This window comes from Eurosta solidaginis, chromosome X (assembly GCF_040869045.1).
Source record: "Eurosta solidaginis isolate ZX-2024a chromosome X, ASM4086904v1, whole genome shotgun sequence".
In the NCBI taxonomy this organism is placed as follows: domain Eukaryota; kingdom Metazoa; phylum Arthropoda; class Insecta; order Diptera; family Tephritidae; genus Eurosta; species Eurosta solidaginis.
Genome location: NC_090324.1, coordinates 19,750,626 through 19,774,942, shown reverse-complemented (window position 1 = coordinate 19,774,942; position 24,317 = coordinate 19,750,626). Strand labels below are relative to the sequence as shown.

The following is a 24,317-nucleotide window of genomic DNA, read 5'->3' as shown; positions in this document are numbered from 1 at the left end:
TTCGATATCGATAAAGTGGGCGTGGTTATGGTCGGATTTCGGCCATTTTTTATACCAAGATAAAGTGAGTTCAGATAAGTAGGTGGGCTAAGTTTAGTAAAGATATATCGGTTTTTGCTCAAGTTATTGTGTTAATGGCCGAGCGGAAGGACAGACGGTGGACTGTGTATAAAAACTGGGCGTGGCTTCCACCGATTTCGCCCGTTTTCACAGAGAACAGTTACCGTCATAGAATCTATGTCCCTACCAAATTTGAGAAGGATTGGTAAATTTTTGTTCGACTTATGGCATTAAAAGTAGTCTAGACAAACTAAATGAAAATGGGCGGAGCCACGCCCATTTTGAAATTTTCTTTTATTTTTGTATTTTGTTGCATCATATCATTACAGGAGTTGAATTTTGACTTAATTTACTTGTATGCAGTAAAGATATTAAATTTTTTGTTAAAATTTGAATTTAAAAAAATTTTTTTTAAAAAAGTGGGCGTATTCTTCATCCAATTTTGCTAATTTTTATCTAGCACATACATAGTAATAGTAGTAGCGTTCCTGCCAAATTTCATCATGATATCTTCAACGACTGCCAAATTACAGCTTGCAAAACTTTTAAATTACCTTCTTGTAAAAGTGGGCGGTGCCACGCCCGTTGTCCAAAATCTTACTAATTTTCTATTCTGCGTCATAACGTCAACCCATCTGCCAAGTTTCATCGCTTTAACCGCCTTTGACAATGAATTATCGCATTTTTTCGGTTTTTCGAAATTTTCGATATCGAAAAAGTGGGCGTGGTTATAGTCCGATATCGTTCATTTTAAATAGCGATCTGAGATGAGTGCCCAGGAATCTACATGCCAAATTTCATCAAGATACCTCAAAATTTACTCAAGTTATCGTGTTAACGGACGGACGGACGGACGGACGGACGGACATGGCTCAATCAAATTTTTTTTCGATCCTGATTATTTTGATATATGGAAGTCTATATCTATCTCGATTCCTTTATATATGTACAACCAACCGTTATCCAATCAAACTTAATATACTCTGTGAGCTCTGCTCAACTGAGTATAAAAATTACTAGCGAATTTTCCCAAAATGTTTTTTGATTTCCAAATTGTGTGCTTAGTTTAGTTAAAGAACGTCTTATACTGAACAAAGGTAAAATAAATTTGTTCAAAAAATATAACATTAAATTTTTTATATTGTCTTTTATGATACTTTATTTTATTACTTCTTATTTTATTTTATAATATATTCTTTTATTTCAACTTAGCTTTTTATTACTTAAATGCAACCTACTAAATCGAAAAATTTCACGTCGCAAATTAAACCAAAAAAAACTTTCCAAAAATGTTTTTTGTTTTAGTTCAACACGGCAACTGGCATCACAGGGGCTTTTTCCCATTTCAAAACTATAAACGGTCGCATGTGCCACTTGCCTGAATATTTTTGTACCAAGAATAAACGCATTTATTTATTTATTTATTTGAAGTGGACACAAAACGAAAACGGTCGACTGGTAAAGTGTAAAATTAGTACAAAAAGTATTATAACTTTAAATTATAAGGTTAACATTGAATAAAAGTAAACTTATGCATTTAATAATTCAAATTGATCAGATCAGTCATCGTGAGGAGCTCAAAAGGGAGCTTACGCGAGGTGCTCAGAAAGGAGCCGGATGCCCAGTAGGGGGATCACGCGAACTTGTGCCTGTTTTCTACGGAAGAAATAAATGACGTAATAGTAATTAATATACATACATATAATGGACAGGATTGGTAGAAAATGAATTGGATATATTAATGAATACAATTAGTTACTATTAAGAGAGGAAAGAACAGATTTTTTAATGCAAAAAAGCGAGTCCGTAGCATCAAATGTGCTAGAGTGGGAGTTATAATTCTGACACAAACAGTGGAAGGGCTCATTTAATTCAAAACTTGTGCTACAATGTTTTAGGTAGAGAGGTATAAAATGTCTTGAAGGCCGGGAAGGGACATTAAAGTTTACTTCGCTCCACAGAAATGAGCTAGAAATCGAACCATTTAATAAATTAATCATAAATAAAATTCCAAGCATTTCCCTACGACTAGCAAGGGTGGGAAGATTAATAACTTTCAGGCGGTTAGTATAAGGTGGCAAATTAGAAGTAGAATCCCAATGGAAATCTCCTAAGGAGAAAAGTAAGAATTGTTTTTGGACTGATTCTAGCCGATCAATATGAACCGGGTAGCTCGGGTTCCAAATTATTGCACCATATTCTAATATCGGCCAGACTAATGTTGTATAAAGAGCTTTAGTAACGTACGGGTCACTAAATTCTTTAGACCATCGCTTTACAAACGCTAGAACATCTCTAGCCTTATTAACAGTTGCAGTAATATGAAGGTTGAAGTTAAGTTTATTGTCCATATTAACACCAAGGTCTTTAAACTGTATACCTGTTCAAGATTATAATTGTTGAGAGAGTAGGAAGCTGGCTGAAGTAATATACGAGAAAATCACATAAATTTGCATTTTTTTAAGATTAAGTGGCATATAGTAGATGGTGCACCTTTTGTGCAATGCGTCCAGATCAGATTGTAAAATAGACCTTTCTTCGCTTGACGCATAGGATAAAAAAAATTTTACATCATCAGCGTACATCAAAATTTTAGAAAATTTTATTGTTGTAGAAATATCGTTTATAAACAGCAAGAACAGAATTGGGCAAAGATGACTGCTCTGAGGAACTCCAGAAGTTACATCAATGACATCAGACAAATCATTTTTAAAGATAACTCTTTGGGTTATATCAAGAAGATAAGACGATATCCACTGCGTGAGACCTGGTTGAAAGCCCAGAATGTCCAGTTTATGAATAAGTAGCGAGAAACATACATTGCCAGACGCTCTGTAACTACAGCCTGTCTCCATACTGGCTCGAATGAGTGGCATCGTGTATATGTGTCCATGTGTTTATGTGTTTTGTGTCCAGGTCCGTGCCTTAGCGGCAATGTTGCCACTAATCTAATGACATCATGTACTGACAACATTGTAGCTATAGTGAACACAATGTTGCAGCGGAAATAAGATGTTGCGCTTGGCATCATGCTGTTATAATAAATAAAATATCACCATGTTGCTAACAACCTAGCAACATTGATGAATGCCATGCACCTATGTGTTTGTTTTGTTCTGTATTATGTATGGGTATGTGTATTTGTGCAAGGCTATGAGCGCGTGAATGCATCAGTGTGAGCGGTCAAGGCACGAACCAAATGTATCTGTGTAGGTGTTCGTTTTGTGGAGCGGTAAGCGTGTGAATGTATGAGTGCCTGATTGTATAGATGGAAAATACGGGAAAACCGAAAAGAAACTTTGCATGTATTGGTAGAAATTTTCTGTTTCTGGTTAACGTTCCCTACCACGGCGGCGGGTATAAGAAGGGGAATGATTAGTGAACGGACTAAAGTCTTGTTTCAACAGTGCCCAAAGCAAGTTAAGTGCAAGTGAGTCCAAAATGAAGTGCGCGCTTTTAAACGAAAGTGAGAAAAAAAGTTTGTAGTGCGCGAATTTAACCGCATTTTTGAAAAATTTGTGCGCGTCGAAAGTTTCCGCGATACGTAAAAAGGGGTAGCATTTTCCAGCAAACATAATTTGCGAAAGGTAGGACATGTCCATTTTGGTGTTTTTTTTTTTGGTACGAGCATGCTTGACGGGAGCTGGAGCCTATCTCCCAAGCAAGCCAAAAGAAAACTTGCATCGACATATACATCTCTGCATACAAATATATGTATGCAGACGAATATATGACTATGCAGACATGAAACCCATAAGCAGTTAAGTATATGTACAGGCGCATAGATACACTTTTATCTTTGGATATCGTTAATAAATTGCATTTACATATCATTACAGAGCACACAATTTAATCTCCGTTGGAAAAGACCCACTGGCCATTGGTTTTGGCGACGTACCGCCCAAAAACAACTACAAGATATTGGTAACTTTGAATATAGCACTACACTACAATTTGAATATGGTGGCGCACACCACAACAACAACACCTACAGCATTTTTTTATTGGCAACATACGGCTGCAAAAACCACAACCGCATCTTTTTTATATTGGCGACGTACCGCCCTACAACAACGTCTTTATATTGGCGGCGTACCGCCCAAAAACAATTGCCACGCATCCACAAGCACTACATTATATTTAATTTTTTGCCAGCGCACACCACAACAACAACTGCAAAAACACAATAAAATTGGCAGAATCGACAGCATTTTTCACCGGCCTAATTGGACCGCAACAACCACAGTCACGACACCACATACAACCAAAATCCTTTAGGAACACACAACTTGAATCAACCCAATATATATTTGGCGACAGTTTGTATCCATTTTTGCGCTAGTCATACATCTTGGTAACACAAGTAAAAAACAACATCGGCGGAGGGAGAAGCTTTTCCAACAACACATTTAGCTAGATTATGATTGTTGTGTCTTTTGTATGTATTATTACATTTATTTAGATATTGTTATAAGGAGTATAATTTTGATAGGGAAAGGGCAAAAAGGGTAGTCATTTCTGGGACCAAGCATTTATTTTTCGAACATATACATTTTGAGTTTTACCTTAACTCCATATTTCAAAACTTAAAGGTGGCAATTTTGCCTCCATCATTTTTTTCTTTTCGTTTCTTCATTTTCTTTTTTTTTTATTATTTAATTTTTCTTCTTTGGTTTGACATTTAACTTTTTCTTGATATTTTGATATCGTTGTTACCGAATACACATTTTTTTTTTGCACATAGTTTCGTCTACCTATGGTGGTACCAACTCAAAATTGTCGAATTTTGAATTTCGGCCTTTTTTTTGTAATTTTTATGTACTTACATTCCTTTTCGGATTATAGGCAAAATCTTTTCCAACATCTTTTTTCTTGTTAGTATGTGATAGGGTGCCTTCAGCACTAATAATTTTTTTCCTCGACTAATATACATATTTTTTTTATATTTTTATATATAATCATCGCGCTGTTAGATTTGATACTACCAAAGCACTCAATACTAAAGATCACTAGCGAGTGATCTTGGCTGTGTGGTTGAGTGTGGATACTGTGAGCGTGGCCTAGGGTACAAATGTATATATGTTTTTGACTCTTACCATTTCAGAAAATTCAGCACATCCACTCAACTGCAACAGCGCCGTTGGAGCGCGAGTATAGGGGTGAGTGAAATTTGAGTACAATATTTTTTCCAATAGACATATTTGAATGTATGTACATATATTAGCATATATTGCCTGATCTTCTTGAGAAAATAGAAATAGGAAACCTAAACGTAAGGAATATATGTACATACGGAGCTATAAACACACACACATTTTATTAATATGCCAAACTGGTTTTTTTTGCTCTATTTATGAACTGCTTTTGCTTCCTTAATTGATTATTGAGATAGGTCAGGGAATAGGGTTTCACCTTTTTTTGGCGTTTTATGTTTTTTTTTGCTTTGGCTTGCGGACCTTATGAGCATTTGAATATCTGCATCTCTAGGATTTTGAATTGAACCCTAGTAGCAGTTGTATATTAGGGTGGGTCAGAAACCAAGTGGGATTTGTTATTATAGGATTTCATATCTACTTCTATGTCTAATTTATAATTGAATTTGAACTTGAATTACTTCTAGTTATAAGTTAACTTAGACTATGTTTTTGGATTCTTTGTAATTTTTTTATTTAAGCCAATTGATATGAAGGATAGGGGAATTAGCATTAGGGTGAATTACGGAGAAATTAAACCTAGGTTATTTAAATTTTCTTGGAGTCACAATTTACCGATATATATTTTTTTCTTTATCTGTATTGATTATCTTAAACATAGCTGAGTTGAGGTTCGGAAATATCTGAATTGTTAATAAATTATAAGGAATCTATGGATAAAAATCTAAGTGTTTTGCAATCATGCAAGGCTTGGTCTTGAACCTTTGGTGTTGGTGCTGCGCTTGTGCGTGGCAAGGTTAGGTGAGGGTGAGTAGTAGGGAAATGACCGAATGAGGACAGACAGACCAATGTCAATGGGTTACTGTAAGTAGATAGGAGTCAGCACAGTGCCCACGGTGCGGTGCAAGTTGCACTGCGGGGGGAGGGTAGACTCCACCTGACAGGACAGGCCTTCATCTTTTTCCCCCTCTTAACTTTGCCCCTCATGTATGTTTCCATCTTTTTCAGCTTTCCCTTCTTTTGCAACATATGCAAGTATGAACCCTTCTTGTTCATGTGGCTGCGGGTGAGGTCGGTGGTGCAATACCCCGCCCAAGACGCCGAGCTAGCCTGGGCCCGCAAGCATACCTGCTTGCCGCCGCTCCTCAACACCCAAACAGTTAGCCACGTAGCAGCTCTATTAAAATCTGTGTATACAACGACCGTGTGCATGTTTTCTCAAAACCCATTTGAGACATGAGTTGTGAATTCAAGCAATTGATGTAGAGATCGGAAGTGTGAGCAGGCTGGTAACAATAGCTTCTAATAATTTTGGAATATCGGAGAGCTTAGCTAGGCCCCGATAGTTTTCAATGAGAGACCTACTCCCGTTCTTATGAAGAGGAATGAGAAAAGATTATTTCCACGCTGACGGAAAGATGCCACACTTCAAAGATAGATTAAACAAGTTAGTTAAAGGCTTATAGATATAATCTGCGCATTTTATTAAAAAGCATGTGGGAATCCTGTCAGGACCGCTTTTGGAAGATTTCTTTAGGGTCCTGAGGTAAAATAAAACATCTTCACTAGAGATAGTGGCGTAGTGATTAAGTTGTTAGAGTGAAATTGATAGGGAAAAATTGTTCAAAGTAATTTGCAATATCTTGATGATCGTTGGATAAAAAATCTCTGAAGGGAACCCATTAACGTTGCGTTTGGAGTTTACGAAACCATAAAAAGATTTCGGATTGCGGTTAATATTATTTTTCATCTCACAAATATAAGCCTTATAACACTTTTTATTGAGTTCAAAATACTTCTGACGTAAATTCGAATATCGCAAGTAGTCTTTGCTTAAACCTGATTTCTTGTATAACTTAAATAACCGGTTTTTTTTATTTTTTAAAGCTTTAAGTTCTTTAGTAAACCATACTTGGGTTGGTTCAACATGGGCAAAATTACGTTTAGGAACATACTTTTCGAATAGGCTGTAAATGGTATTATTAAAATGCGTGACGTTGGCTTCTATATCTCTACTATATTTAGGCCACGTGAGATTAGATAGTTCTCGGTTTAACTTTATAAACTTGGCTTTGGGAAAATTAAAGTCAAACCCAAAGTCTGAAGCACACAGATTAGTACAGCAATACATTTTCTATTCCTTTAACCCGACGGCCATGGTAATGGCTTCATCAATGCAAGCCCTATAAAATGTCTAAGTGGCATAAGTGTATTTAAAATAAATTCGTTTAGCTCGACAAGTGGCAAAAATCTATCACGAAAAGTGTTTAAAAACTGATCTAAATATCTAGCCACTAAAGCAAAACTTTTTTCTGTCAAGTCGGTTCTTTCAACAGCAAATTTGTTTGCCCCAAAATCCCCAAATTTCCTCCTTAATGCCTCGCCTAAATTATATTCTAAGTGAAATGTCATTGTTCTGCTACATTTTGCTGACTGAGCAGATTTGCGGTGAGAACTCCACGAAAGAAAGTTTGTCAAATTTTGTGGGCTGTGTTGTGAATTTTTATCACAGTGAAAAAGAAAGAAAATTACCTACCAGATGGGGTTGAAAAGGACAATTTTTGGTCCAAACGGACCAAAGTGGCAAACGTGCACATAATATCAAACAGCTGATTTTAGTCTATCTTACTACAAATGCACGTGAAGTGAAGTGGAGTGAAGTGGACGCGAAAATTTAGCACGGCAAAAAAGCCCAAAAAAGTAGTAACTTCGCGAAGAATAACATTCCATCGGTGCAACGTAAGAAGGTATATGCTGTATCTTTGGATACAGCCCGATCAAAGACCAAACCTGCGCTGGTAAGCGAATATATTTACGTTTGCTGGGTTGAGCACATATGGTCAAAAAATTAAAACACCGTTGTTGTTATTTTCCCGACGCGTTTCGACGTTCTTCTTTCTCGCGTCATCTTCTGGGGATTTCTTTAATGCAAAATATGTAAGAATAATATACATATTAACATTTGATACTTTTTTCTACCAATAAACATGAAACTAACACTTAACACAAATTTTTTTTCCTTTTACTTACATTAATTATATTACAATTAAATTATAAATTGCACTTTATTTTAAACAAACATAAAGAGTTGGCACTTGCATTTTTTTGTTTACTTCGATTTGCATCTCTGAATAACAGCTGAGTAGACGCTGTTGATGTTGTCAAAGTCTTCTTTAAAATTTAAGGTGTTGTGTATTTGTTGTTGTATTCTTATGATTTCTAGAGACATTCTCGTTTTTTCTCTTTTTTCAATATCTAATATTTCGACATTTGAGAAGTCCGCTATATGGTTGCTCTTTGTTAAGTGATGAGCTAAGCCGGTGTTCGTTTTTTGTTTGCTGCGTCTTTTTGGTGTTCATTAATACGTATACCCAGTTGTCGTTTGGTTGTTCCAATATAACATTTTACACATTTATCATCATCGCGCCCATTGCATGTTATTTTATACACCACATCATTTTGTTGATCTTTTGGAATTGTATCTTTGATTTTAGTAAAAATATAATTAAGTGTGTGTGCGCGTAGTTAATATTTTTGTTGTTTATTATTTTTTGTAGTATTTGATTGTCAGTAAGACCCGGTATGTATGTTACACCGATGTACTTTTTATTAGTGTTGTCCAGCGGTAAATTTTAGTGGCTTTGGCTAATTCTGTTTATTGTGTTCTTAATTAGTCTATCAATAAAGTTGCTTGGATAGTTGTTTGTTTTTGAATAATATATTCTTTATTTTCTTCATGTTTTCTTCAATGTACTCTTCATCACTGAGTAGCGCTACTTTTCTTATCATACTTGTTGCCGTGTTAATTTTTTGCTTCCAAGGGTGGTTTGAATGATAGTTAATTAATCGGTCCGATGCGATGGATTTAGTGTGCCAATTCATTAATAACTGTTTGTTTTTTCTAATTATTTCTACATCTAGGAAGGCTATTTTATTTTCCTTTTCTTTTTCCATAGTGAATTTTATGCTTGTATGTTGCGTATTTAATATTTTTAAGATGTCTTCCGCGTCCTTGGTTTTTATGATTGCGAATACATCATCTACATACTTGTTGATGTATTTTATGTATATGCCCTTTTCTTTTAATTCAGCTATGCTGTCGTCAAGTATTTTGTCCAATACTATATCCGCTATAGTCGGAGATAGTGGATTGCCCATTGGCATTCCGTATGTTTGTTGGTACAACCTCGAGTTGTACATAAAATAATTGTTTTCTCGTAAACAAAACTCTAATATATTTTGGAACTGTTTTTTGAGATGTTTGTGTGTTTTTCCAATTGTGACCATTGTTTCATTGTCGTCTGTATTGCTAGGTGTATTGGAATATTTGTGAATAGTGAAATTACTTCGAACGATATGAGTACTTCATCATCTTTAATATTCTTTAATCTCTCCTTTAGTTGAAATGCATTTTTTATGTTGAAATCTTCTGATATTATGTTTTTGAGTATAGCACCAATATGTTTGGACAACTTGTAACAAGGTACCTTCGGAGAAGAGGAGATTGGTCTTAGTGGCATACTTTCCTTATGGATTTTTGGAAGACCGAATAATCTAGGCGCGACGGCTGCTGTACTAGCTAGTTGAAATTTTTCTCTTATGTTGATTTTGTTTTCTTTGAACAACTCATTAACAATTGCGTTATTCTTTCGTATAAGTTGTTGGGTTGGATCCTTTCTTATATTTTTATATACCTTTCTGTCGCTAAGTAGATCACTCATTTTTTGTTCATACTCAGTTTTGTTCATTAGAACAGTTTTGCTTCCTTTATCCGCCTGCGCCGAATATATTTACATTTGAATATATTATATTTTTTCCTATATAACACAAAGAAAAGAGCGCGAAACTGTCACCCACATAATCAACTTTGTGAGGTGGGTTTAGCGAATATTTCTTTGTCTCCAATCCTTCGCTCAACAAGCGAGACAAAGCTATATGCTCAAAAGCTTGCATGAAAATCGAAGTAAGCTTTTGGCTTCTCGAAGCTTCTCATCACAAGTGGGCTTTTTCAAGTAAGCTCTTTAAATTCAACAAAGCCTCTAGCTATAGGGTAAATGAGGCATATATAACATAATACGAATAATCAAAGAAAAATTAATACATGAATGACATTAACCCTATTATTACTTAAAAACAAGTAAGGAAGGTTAAGTTCGGGTGTAACCGAACATTACATACTCAGTTGAGAGCTATGGTGACAACATAAGGGAAAATAACCATGTAGGAAAATGAACCGAGGGAAACCCTGGAATGTGTTTGTATGACATGTGTATCAAATGAAAGGCATTAAAGAGTATTTTATGAGGGAGTGGGCCATAGTTTTATAGGAGGACGCCATTTAGGGATATAGCCATAAAGGTGGATCAGGGTTGACTCTAGAATGCGTTTGTACGATATGGGTATCAAATGAAAGGTATTAATGAGTATTTTAAAAGGGCGTGGACCTAAGTTCTATAGATGGACGCCTTTTCGAGATATCGCCGTAAAGATGGACCAGGGGTGACTCTAGAATGCGTTTGTACGATATGGGTATCAAATGAAAGGTGTTAATGAGCATTTTAAAAGGGAGTAATCCTTAGTTCCATAGGTGGACGCCGTTTCGAGATATCGCCATAAAGGTGGACCAGGGGTGACCCTAGAATTCGTTTGCACAATATGGGCATCAAACGAAAGGTGTTAATGAGTATTTTAAAAGGGAGTGGGACTTAGTTCTATAGGTGGACGCCGTTTCGAGATATCGCCATAAAAGTGGGCCAGGGGTGACTCTAGAATTCGTTTGTGCAATATGGGTATCAAACGAAAGGGGTTAATGAGTATTTTAAGAGGGAGTGGGCCTTAGTTCTATAGGTGGATGCATTTTCGAGGTATCGCAATAAAGGTGGACCAGGGGTGACTCTAAACTTTGTTTGTACGATATGGGTATCAAATGAAAGGTGTTAATGAGTATTTTTAAAAGGGAGTGGGCCTTCGTTTTATAGGTGTTCGTTCGCCTTTTCGAGATATCGCCATAAAGGTGGACCGGGGGTGACTTTAGAATTTGTTTGTATGATATGGTTATCAAATGAAAGGTGTTAATGATTATTTTAAAAGGGCGTGGGGCTTAGTTCTATAGGTGGACCCCTTTTCGAGATATCGCCATAAAGGTGGACCAGGGGTGACTCTAGAATTCGTTTGTGCAATATGGGTATCAAACGAAAGGAGTTAATGAGTATTTTAAGAGGGAGTGGGCCTTTCTGGACCAGGGGTGACTCTAGACTTTGTTTGTACGATATGGGTATCAAATGAAAGGTGTTAATGAGTATTTTTAAAAGGGAGTGGGCCTTCGTTCTATAGGTGTTCGCCTTTTCGAAATATCGCCATAAAGTTGGACCAGGGGTGACTCTAGAATGAATTTGTACGATATTGGTATCAAATTAAAGGTATTAATGAGAGTTTTAAAGGGAGTGGTGGTAGTTGTATATGTGAAGGCGTTTTCCAGATATCGACCAATTTGTGGACCAGGGTGACCCAGAACCTCATCTGTTGGATACCGCTAATTTATTTATATATGTAATACCTGCCAAGATTTTAAGGGTTTTTTATTTCGCCCTGCAGAACTTTTTCATTTTCTTCTACTTAATATGGTAGGTGTCACAACCATTTTATAAAGTTTTTTCTAAAGTTATATTTCGCGTCAATAAAACAATCCAATTACCTTACCATATTTCATCCCTTTTTTCGTATTTGGTATAGAATTATGGCATTTTTTTCATTTTTCGTAATTTTCGATATCGAAAAAGTGGGCGTGGTCATAGTCGGATTTCGTTCATTTTTCATACCAAGATAAAGTGAGTTCAGATAAGTACGTGAACTGAGTTTAGTAAAGATATATCGATTTTTGCTCAGGTTATCGTGTTAAGGGCCATGCGGAAGGACAGACGGACGACTGTGTATAAAAACTGGGCGTGACATCAACCGATTTCGCCCATTTGAAAACAGAAACCAGTTAACGCCATAAAATCTATGCCCCTACCAAATTTCAAAAGGATTGGTTAATTTTTGTTCGACTTATGGCGTTAAAAGTATCCTAGACAAATTAAATGAAAAAGGGCGGAGCCATGCCCATTTTTAAATTTTCTTTTATTTTTGTATTTTGTTGCACCATATCATTACTGGAGTTGAATCTTGACATAATTTACTTATATACTGTAAAGATATTAAATTTTTTGTTAAAATTTTACTTTAAAAAAATTTTTTTTTTAAAAGTGGGCGTGGTCCTTCTCCGATTTTGCTAATTTTTATTAAGCGTACATATAGTAATAAGAGTAACGTTCGTGCCAAATTTCATCATGATATCTTCAACGACTGCCAAATTACAGCTTGCAAGATTTTAAATTACCTTCTTTTAAAAGTGGGCGGTGCCACGCCCATTGTCCAAAATTTTACTAATTTTCTATTTTGCGTCATAAGTTCAACTTATCTACCAAGTTTCGTCGCTTTATTGGTCTTTTGTAATGAATTATCGCACTTTTTCGGTTTTTCGAAATTTTCGATATCGAAAAAGTGGGCGTGGTTATAGTCCGATATCGTTCATTTTAAATAGCGATCTGAGATGAGCGCTCAGGAACCTACATACCACATTTCATCAAGATACCTCAAAATTTACTCAAGTTATCGTGTTAACGGACGGACTGACGGACGGACGGACGGACGGACATGGCTCAATCAAATTTTTTTTCGATCCTGATTATTTTGATATATGGAAGTCTATATCTATCTCGATTCCTTTATATATGTACAACCAACCGTTATCCAATCAAACTTAATATACTCTGTGAGCTCTGCTCAACTGAGTATAATTATACTAAATTAAAGTAATCAAATAAAATCAAATCAACTAAAACCAGGTAAAATAAAGCGAATATAAAAAAAGTAAGGAAGGCTAAGTTCGGGTGTAACCGAACATTACATACTCAGCTGAGAGCTTTGAAGACAAAATAAGGTAAAATCACAATGTAGGAAAATAAACCTTGGGTAACCCTGGAATGAGTTTGTATGACATGGGTATCAAATGGAAGGTATTAGTAGAAGAGTATTTTAAAATGGAGTGGGCCATAGTTTTATAGGTGGACGCCATTTCGGGATATCGCTATAAAGGTGGACCAGGGGTGACTCTAGAATGTGTTTGTACGATACGGGTATCAAATGAAAGGTGGTAATGAGTATTTTAAACGGGAGCGATCCTTAGTGGCGACCACCGTGGTGTGATCGTAGCGTGCTCCGCCTACCACACCGTATGCCCTGGGTTCACGCCCCGGGCAAAACAACATCAAAATTTTATAAATAAGGTTTTTCCATTAGAAGAAAATTTTTCTAATCGGGGTCGCCCCTCGGCAGTGTTTGGCAAGCGCTCCGGGTGTATTTTTGCCATGAAAAGCTCTCAGTGAAAACTCACCTGCCTTGCGATGCCGTTCGGAGTCGGCATAAAACATGTAGGTCCCGTGCGGCCAATTTGTAGGGAAAATCAAGAGGAGCACGACGCTGATTGGAAGAGAAGCTCGGCCTTAGATCTCTTCGGAGGTTATCGCGCCTTACACACACATACACATGATCCTTAGTTCTATACGTGGACGCTTTTTCGAGATATCACCTTAAAGGTGGACCAGGGGTGACTTTAGAATGTGTTTGTACTATACGGGAATCAAAAAAAAGGTGTTAATGTGTATTTTAATAGGGAGTGGGCTTTAGTTCTATAGGTGGACGCCTTTTCGAGACATCGCCATTAAGGTGGACCAGAGGTGACTCTAGAATTTGTTTGTACGGTATGGGTATCAAATGGAAGGTGTTATTCAGTATTTTAAGGGAGTAGGCCTTAGTTCTATTGGTGGACGCCTTTTCGAGATATCGCCATAAAGGTGGACCAAGGGTGACTCTAGGATGTGTTTGTATGATATGGGTATCAAATGAAAGGTGTTAATGAGTATTTTAAAAGGGAGTGGGCCTTAGTTCTATAGGTGGACGCCTTTTCGAGATATCGCTATAAAGGTGGAACAGGGGTGACTCTAGAATGTGTTTGTATGATATGGGTATCAAATGAAAGGTGTTAATGGGTATTTTAAAAGGGAGTGGGCCTTAGTTCTATAGGTGGACGCCTTTTCGAGATATCGCCATAAAGGTGGACCAGGGGTGACTCTAGAATGTGTTTGTACGATATGGGTATCAAATTAAAGGTATTAATGAGGGTTTTAAAAGGGAGTGGTGGTAGTTGTATATGTGAAGGCGGTTTCGAGATATCGACCAAAATGTGGACCAGAACCTCATCTGTCGGGTACCGATCGTAATTTTTGATATCGAAAAATTGGGCGTGGTCATAGTCGGATTTCGGCCATTTTTTCTGCCAATATAAATAAAGTGAGTTCAGATAAGTACGTGAACTAAGTTTAGTAAAGAAATATCGATTTTTGGTCAAGTTATCGTGTTAACGGCCGAGCGGAAAGAAAGACGGTCGACTGTGTATAAAAACTGGGCGTGCCTTCAACCGATTTCGCCCATTTTCACAGAAAACAATTATCGTCATAGAATCTATGCGCCTACCAGATTTCACAAGGATTCTTAAATTTTTGTTCGACTTATGGCCTTAAAAGTATTCTAGACAAATTAAATGAAAAAGGGCGGAGCCACTCCCATTTTAAAATTTTTATTTTTGTATTTTGGTGCACCGTATGATTACTGGAGGTGAATGTTGACATAATATACTTACATACTGTAAAGATATTAAATTTTTTGTTAAAATTTGACTTTTAAAATTTTTTGTTTAACTAGTGGGCGTGTTCGTCATCCGATTTTGCTAATTTTTATTTAGCACACATACAGTAATAGGAGTAATGTTCTTGCCAAATTTCATCATGATGTCTTCAACGACTGCCAAATCACAGCTTGCAAAACTTTTAAATTACCTTCTTTTAAAAGTGGGCGGTGCCACGCCCAATATCCAAAATTTTACTAATTTCTATTCTGCGTCATATGGTCAACCTATGGGCGAAAAAGTGGGCGTGGTTAAATTCCGATTTCGTTCATTTTAAATAGCGATCTGAGATGAGTTCCCAGGAACTTACATACCGAATTTCATCAAGATACCTCAAAACTTACTCAAGTTATCGTGTTTACGGACAGACGGACGGACGGTCGGACGGACATGGCTAAAAGAAATTTATTTTTTCGCCCAGATCATTTTGATATATAGAAGTCTATATCAATCTCGATTAGTTTATGCCGTTACGGATTACCGTTATGCAAACAAAATTAAGATACTCTGTGAGCTCTTCTCAGCTGAATATAACAAAATATACCATAAAACAAAACTTAGCGAAAATTAATATAAACAAAAAAATTAAAAATTTTTAAATTATAAAAATTAAAAAAAATTTAATTAAGTAGATAAATTAAAAGCATAAATACAATGAAAAATACGTTCCGCTTCACCCATTAGTGCTACTTCGCATAGATTGATCTAATCAGAGCCAGGTACCGATTGCGAATACATCATCTACATACTTGTTGATGTATTTTATGTATATGCCCTTTTCTTTTAATTCAGCTATGCTGTCGTCAAGTATTTTGTCCAATACTATATCCGCTATAGTCGGAGATAGTGGATTGCCCATTGGCATTCCGTATGTTTGTTGGTACAACCTCGAGTTGTACATAAAATAATTGTTTTCTCGTAAACAAAACTCTAATATATTTTGGAACTGTTTTTTGAGATGTTTGTGTGTTTTTCCAATTGTGACCATTGTTTCATTGTCGTCTGTATTGCTAGGTGTATTGGAATATTTGTGAATAGTGAAATTACTTCGAACGATATGAGTACTTCATCATCTTTAATATTCTTTAATCTCTCCTTTAGTTGAAATGCATTTTTTATGTTGAAATCTTCTGATATTATGTTTTTGAGTATAGCACCAATATGTTTGGACAACTTGTAACAAGGTACCTTCGGAGAAGAGGAGATAGGTCTTAGTGGCATACTTTCCTTATGGATTTTTGGAAGACCGAATAATCTAGGCGCGACGGCTGCTGTACTAGCTAGTTGAAATTTTTCTCTTATGTTGATTTTGTTTTCTTTGAACAACTCATTAACAATTGCGTTATTCTTTCGTATAAGTTGTTGGGTTGGATCCTTTCTTATATTTTTATATACCTTTCTGTCGCTAAGTAGATCACTCATTTTTTGTTCATACTCAGTTTTGTTCATTAGAACAGTTTTGCTTCCTTTATCCGCCTGCGCCGAATATATTTACATTTGAATATATTATATTTTTTCCTATATAACACAAAGAAAAGAGCGCGAAACTGTCACCCACATAATCAACTTTGTGAGGTGGGTTTAGCGAATATTTCTTTGTCTCCAATCCTTCGCTCAACAAGCGAGACAAAGCTATATGCTCAAAAGCTTGCATGAAAATCGAAGTAAGCTTTTGGCTTCTCGAAGCTTCTCATCACAAGTGGGCTTTTTCAAGTAAGCTCTTTAAATTCAACAAAGCCTCTAGCTATAGGGTAAATGAGGCATATATAACATAATACGAATAATCAAAGAAAAATTAATACATGAATGACATTAACCCTATTATTACTTAAAAACAAGTAAGGAAGGTTAAGTTCGGGTGTAACCGAACATTACATACTCAGTTGAGAGCTATGGTGACAACATAAGGGAAAATAACCATGTAGGAAAATGAACCGAGGGAAACCCTGGAATGTGTTTGTATGACATGTGTATCAAATGAAAGGCATTAAAGAGTATTTTATGAGGGAGTGGGCCATAGTTTTATAGGAGGACGCCATTTAGGGATATAGCCATAAAGGTGGATCAGGGTTGACTCTAGAATGCGTTTGTACGATATGGGTATCAAATGAAAGGTATTAATGAGTATTTTAAAAGGGCGTGGACCTAAGTTCTATAGATGGACGCCTTTTCGAGATATCGCCGTAAAGATGGACCAGGGGTGACTCTAGAATGCGTTTGTACGATATGGGTATCAAATGAAAGGTGTTAATGAGCATTTTAAAAGGGAGTAATCCTTAGTTCCATAGGTGGACGCCGTTTCGAGATATCGCCATAAAGGTGGACCAGGGGTGACCCTAGAATTCGTTTGCACAATATGGGCATCAAACGAAAGGTGTTAATGAGTATTTTAAAAGGGAGTGGGACTTAGTTCTATAGGTGGACGCCGTTTCGAGATATCGCCATAAAAGTGGGCCAGGGGTGACTCTAGAATTCGTTTGTGCAATATGGGTATCAAACGAAAGGGGTTAATGAGTATTTTAAGAGGGAGTGGGCCTCAGTTCTATAGGTGGATGCATTTTCGAGGTATCACAATAAAGGTGGACCAGGGGTGACTCTAAACTTTGTTTGTACGATATGGGTATCAAATGAAAGGTGTTAATGAGTATTTTTAAAAGGGAGTGGGCCTTCGTTTTATAGGTGTTCGTTCGCCTTTTCGAGATATCGCCATAAAGGTGGACCGGGGGTGACTTTAGAATTTGTTTGTATGATATGGGTATCAAATGAAAGGTGTTAATGATTATTTTAAAAGGGCGTGGGGCTTAGTTCTATAGGTGGACCCCTTTTCGAGATATCGCCATAAAGGTGGACCAGGGGTGACTCTAGAATTCGTTTGTGCAATATGGGTATCAAACGAAAGGAGTTAATGAGTATTTTAAGAGGGAGTGGGCCTTTCTGGACCAGGGGTGACTCTAGACTTTGTTTGTACGATATGGGTATCAAATGAAAGGTGTTAATGAGTATTTTTAAAAGGGAGTGGGCCTTCGTTCTATAGGTGTTCGCCTTTTCGAAATATCGCCATAAAGTTGGACCAGGGGTGACTCTAGAATGAATTTGTACGATATTGGTATCAAATTAAAGGTATTAATGAGAGTTTTAAAGGGAGTGGTGGTAGTTGTATATGTGAAGGCGTTTTCCAGATATCGACCAATTTGTGGACCAGGGTGACCCAGAACCTCATCTGTTGGATACCGCTAATTTATTTATATATGTAATACCTGCCAAGATTTTAAGGGTTTTTTATTTCGCCCTGCAGAACTTTTTCATTTTCTTCTACTTAATATGGTAGGTGTCACAACCATTTTATAAAGTTTTTTCTAAAGTTATATTTCGCGTCAATAAAACAATCCAATTACCTTACCATATTTCATCCCTTTTTTCGTATTTGGTATAGAATTATGGCATTTTTTTCATTTTTCGTAATTTTCGATATCGAAAAAGTGGGCGTGGTCATAGTCGGATTTCGTTCATTTTTCATACCAAGATAAAGTGAGTTCAGATAAGTACGTGAACTGAGTTTAGTAAAGATATATCGATTTTTGCTCAGGTTATCGTGTTAAGGGCCATGCGGAAGGACAGACGGACGACTGTGTATAAAAACTGGGCGTGACATCAACCGATTTCGCCCATTTGAAAACAGAAACCAGTTAACGCCATAAAATCTATGCCCCTACCAAATTTCAAAAGGATTGGTTAATTTTTGTTCGACTTATGGCGTTAAAAGTATCCTAGACAAATTAAATGAAAAAGGGCGGAGCCATGCCCATTTTTAAATTTTCTTTTATTTTTGTATTTTGTTGCACCATATCATTACTGGAGTTGAATCTTGACATAATTTACTTATATACTGTAAAGATATTAAATTTTTTGTTAAAATTTTACTTTAAAAAAAATTTTTTTTTAAAAGTGGGCGTGGTCCTTCTCCGATTTTGCTAATTTTTATTAAGCGTACATATAGTAATAAGAGTAACGTTCGTGCCAAATTTCATCATGATATCTTCAACGACTGCCAAATTACAGCTTGCAAGATTTTAAATTACCTTCTTTTAAAAGTGGGCGGTGCCACGCCCATTGTCCAAAATTTTACTAATTTTCTATTTTGCGTCATAAGTTCAACTTATCTACCAAGTTTCGTCGCTTTATTGGTCTTTTGTAATGAATTATCGCACTTTTTCGGTTTTTCGAAATTTTCGATATCGAAAAAGTGGGCGTGGTTATAGTCCGATAACGTTCATTTTAAATAGCGATCTGAGATGAGCGCTCAGGAACCTACATACCACATTTCATCAAGATACCTCAAAATTTACTCAAGTTATCGTGTTAACGGACGGACTGACGGACGGACGGACGGACGGACATGGCTCAATCAAATTTTTTTTCGATCCTGATTATTTTGATATATGGAAGTCTATATCTATCTCGATTCCTTTATATATGTACAACCAACCGTTATCCAATCAAACTTAATATACTCTGTGAGCTCTGCTCAACTGAGTATAATTATACTAAATTAAAGTAATCAAATAAAATCAAATCAACTAAAACCAGGTAAAATAAAGCGAATATAAAAAAAGTAAGGAAGGCTAAGTTCGGGTGTAACCGAACATTACATACTCAGCTGAGAGCTTTGAAGACAAAATAAGGTAAAATCACAATGTAGGAAAATAAACCTTGGGTAACCCTGGAATGAGTTTGTATGACATGGGTATCAAATGGAAGGTATTAGTAGAAGAGTATTTTAAAATGGAGTGGGCCATAGTTTTATAGGTGGACGCCATTTCGGGATATCGCTATAAAGGTGGACCAGGGGTGACTCTAGAATGTGTTTGTACGATACGGGTATCAAATGAAAGGTGGTAATGAGTATTTTAAACGGGAGCGATCCTTAGTGGCGACCACCGTGGTGTGATCGTAGCGTGCTCCGCCTACCACACCGTATGCCCTGGGTTCACGCCCCGGGCAAAACAACATCAAAATTTTATAAATAAGGTTTTTCCATTAGAAGAAAATTTTTCTAAGCGGGGTCGCCCCTCGGCAGTGTTTGGCAAGCGCTCCGGGTGTATTTTTGCCATGAAAAGCTCTCAGTGAAAACTCACCTGCCTTGCGATGCCGTTCGGAGTCGGCATAAAACATGTAGGTCCCGTGCGGCCAATTTGTAGGGAAAATCAAGAGGAGCACGACGCTGATTGGAAGAGAAGCTCGGCCTTAGATCTCTTCGGAGGTTATCGCGCCTTACACACACATACACATGATCCTTAGTTCTATACGTGGACGCTTTTTCGAGATATCACCTTAAAGGTGGACCAGGGGTGACTCTAGAATGTGTTTGTACTATACGGGAATCAAATAAAAGGTGTTAATGTGTATTTTAAAAGGGAGTGGGCTTTAGTTCTATAGGTGGACGCCTTTTCGAGACATCGCCATTAAGGTGGACCAGAGGTGACTCTAGAATTTGTTTGTACGGTATGGGTATCAAATGGAAGGTGTTATTCAGTATTTTAAGGGAGTAGGCCTTAGTTCTATTGGTGGACGCCTTTTCGAGATATCGCCATAAAGGTGGACCAAGGGTGACTCTAGGATGTGTTTGTATGATATGGGTATCAAATGAAAGGTGTTAATGAGTATTTTAAAAGGGAGTGGGCCTTAGTTCTATAGGTGGACGCCTTTTCGAGATATCGCTATAAAGGTGGAACAGGGGTGACTCTAGAATGTGTTTGTATGATATGGGTATCAAATGAAAGGTGTTAATGGGTATTTTAAAAGGGAGTGGGCCTTAGTTCTATAGGTGGACGCCTTTTCGAGATATCGCCATAAAGGTGGACCAGGGGTGACTCTAGAATGTGTTTGTACGATATGGGTATCAAATTAAAGGTATTAATGAGGGTTTTAAAAGGGAGTGGTGGTAGTTGTATATGTGAAGGCGGTTTCGAGATATCGACCAAAATGTGGACCAGAACCTCATCTGTCGGGTACCGATCGTAATTTTTGATATCGAAAAATTGGGCGTGGTCATAGTCGGATTTCGGCCATTTTTTCTGCCAATATAAATAAAGTGAGTTCAGATAAGTACGTGAACTAAGTTTAGTAAAGAAATATCGATTTTTGGTCAAGTTATCGTGTTAACGGCCGAGCGGAAAGAAAGACGGTCGACTGTGTATAAAAACTGGGCGTGCCTTCAACCGATTTCGCCCATTTTCACAGAAAACAATTATCGTCATAGAATCTATGCGCCTACCAGATTTCACAAGGATTCTTAAATTTTTGTTCGACTTATGGCCTTAAAAGTATTCTAGACAAATTAAATGAAAAAGGGCGGAGCCACTCCCATTTTAAAATTTTTATTTTTGTATTTTGGTGCACCGTATGATTACTGGAGGTGAATGTTGACATAATATACTTACATACTGTAAAGATATTAAATTTTTTGTTAAAATTTGACTTTTAAAATTTTTTGTTTAACTAGTGGGCGTGTTCGTCATCCGATTTTGCTAATTTTTATTTAGCACACATACAGTAATAGGAGTAATGTTCTTGCCAAATTTCATCATGATGTCTTCAACGACTGCCAAATCACAGCTTGCAAAACTTTTAAATTACCTTCTTTTAAAAGTGGGCGGTGCCACGCCCAATATCCAAAATTTTACTAATTTCTATTCTGCGTCATATGGTCAACCTATGGGCGAAAAAGTGGGCGTGGTTAAATTCCGATTTCGTTCATTTTAAATAGCGATCTGAGATGAGTTCCCAGGAACTTACATACCGAATTTCATCAAGATACCTCAAAACTTACTCAAGTTATCGTGTTTACGGACAGACGGACGGACGGTCGGACGGACATGGCTAAAAGAAATTTATTTTTTCGCCCAGATCATTTTGATATATAGAAGTCTATATCAATCTCGATTAGTTTATGCCGTTACGGATTACCGTTATGCAAACAAAATTAAGATACTCTGTGAGCTCTTCTCAGCTGAATATAACAAAATATACCATAAAACAAAACTTAGCGAAAATTAATATAAACAAAAAAATTAAAAATTTTTAAATTATAAAAATTAAAAAAAATTTAATTAAGTAGATAAATTAAAAGCATAAATACAATGAAAAATACGTTCCGCATCACCCATTAGTGCTACTTCGCATAGATTGATCTAATCAGAGCCAGGTACCGAGGGCGAAGCAGAAAACGAAAATGCTTTTCAGTGCCTCGGAAAGATTATAAAGGAAATGAAGGAGCTTGATAGGGTGTGGAAAACGCATCATTAAACAAAACCTTCGGAATTTGGTAAAGGCTATTGCGGTCTATTACGAGCAAGCCACGGATGCACTCATGAAGAAGAATAAGTCTACCCCATCTCTGGCACAAATCGTGCAACAGAAAAATGCAAAACGTGGCCACGAGTGCGGGTCTGGGGGTACGCAGGAGCGGCCAAAGAAGAAGAAGAACACACCAACGAACGAATTAGCAAAAGAACCATAAAGAAGGAGGAGCTTTGGCGACGGTTGAAAAGCAATAGCGTCCAAAGCAGAAACCAGCCCGCCCGACGCAATCCTGATCAAAAGCTCAGGCGATTGTTCATACGCGGACATCTTTTAAGTTGTTAAAAATAAAGGGTCATTGAAAGAAATGAACACAATGGTTCTCAAGATCCGCACGACTACTAAGGGAGAACTCCTCTTCGAAATCTGTAGGCAGTCCGAAAATGACACTGCAAAATTTGAAGCAGCTGTAGGACAAGCTCTCTCAGGGAAAGCCGATGTCAAGTCTCTCATAGGAAGTATCTGTGCGAAATATGTGATATAGGCGAAGTAACGATGGTTGAAGAGGTCTGCCGGGCGCGGATATGCGGAATTAATACGTAAGGAACGATAATTCGTATGCGGTAAGATAGATGGCATTTACGTTTACAGTTGCTATATACCACTTAGTACGCCGCTGGAGGCGTTCGTAGAAATCGTTGGTAAAATAGCCATGGATGCGACGTTGCGTGAGCGGTTTGTCATCGCGGGAGACTTTAATGCATGGGCTATAGAGTGGGGCTCACAGAGAACATCTCCCAAAGGGAGGGCTCTTCTCCCAGCGTTTGCATGCTTTGATGTAGCGCTCCTTTACGTGGGGGCGCAACACATCTACCCAAGAAACGGGTTCGGCTCCGTAGTCGACATAAATTTTGTCAGCGTCAATCTCTACAGGTTGGCTGAATGGAAATCAGTGACTGCTATACCCAAAGCGATCAATCAGCGATTGTTGTGGACATCAACTTTAAAAAACAGAGGTTGGAATATCAATACTTTTGACGCTACCTACAAAAGAGCGCGACTCGCACTTAAGAGAGCAACAAAAGATACTAAGCGCGAATGGTTTCTTAAGCTTTGCGTGGCGTCGAGAATAGCCCGTGGGGCACAGCTTACAAATTGGTGTTTAAGAAATTAAAACACAAAGGAGAGGCGATGCCAACATGTCCGCCTTTTCTTAGAAATGTGGAAGATACTTTGATTCCCACGCAAAGGGAGCTATTTTCTCCCACATCAATCGCTCCACTATACTCATTTTTCCAAGTTACCGTCGTCGAGTTCTTTCAAGCGGTGAATAGACTGCAAAACCGCAAGTCTCCTGGCCCAGACGGAGTACCAAACAGAGCACTCAAACTAGCTCTCACTCAAAACACACCAACGTTTGCGAAATTATTCCATGCTGACTTGGCTGACGGAACATTTCCTACAATATGGAAACGACAAATGTTGGTACTGCTGCCAAAGCCTGGTAAAAATACGGCGGAACCATCTAGCTAGAGGTCCATTGCCTGTTCGACTCCGCCGGTAAAGTTCTTGAGCGAGTCCTATATAATCGACTCGAAAAAGAAATCCAAGATGTGCGTTGTATTTCCGATAACCAATTTAGATTTAGAAAAGGAAGATCTACCATCCAAGCTGCGAACATGGCGAAGGAAGATCAGACAGAACTTGCAATCTTATTGTGCCATGGTATAGATATCTCACATCATCTAGAACATTCTTTGTTAGTGCTGTCAAACTTTGGAACTCATTACCAAATACAATTAAAAATGAACGCAATAGTAGACGCTTTAAATTGGCATTATTTGAATTTTTGAAATAGCAGGAAAAGTATATAACTGTTTCCCACAACTTCATTTTATTAATATGGTTCAGAACGATGGAGTTTCCAATATATTGAGACGTACCGCATGGATACCCATGAGACAGTACCCTGTAAAAACCCCAATGACCATTGATAGGTGACCCGTAGTGAACCCAATTAT

General features: G+C 37.3%; 1 protein-coding gene across 6 annotated transcripts in view; it reads right to left on the bottom strand.

The window, feature by feature from the left end:
• The window catches only part of LOC137234666 (serine-rich adhesin for platelets-like), a 401,835-nt gene that overhangs the window by 85,077 nt on the left and 292,441 nt on the right, over positions 1 to 24,317 (bottom strand). Inside the window, exon 3 of one of the 6 annotated variants that reach the window (XR_010947862.1) lies at positions 1,625 to 1,716. The exons of the other annotated variants lie outside the window; for them this stretch is intronic. The gene's annotated coding sequence lies outside the window, so the exon portion shown is untranslated. Of the gene's footprint in view, positions 1 to 1,624; positions 1,717 to 24,317 lie in introns of those variants that run through there. 6 annotated transcript variants of the gene reach the window in all.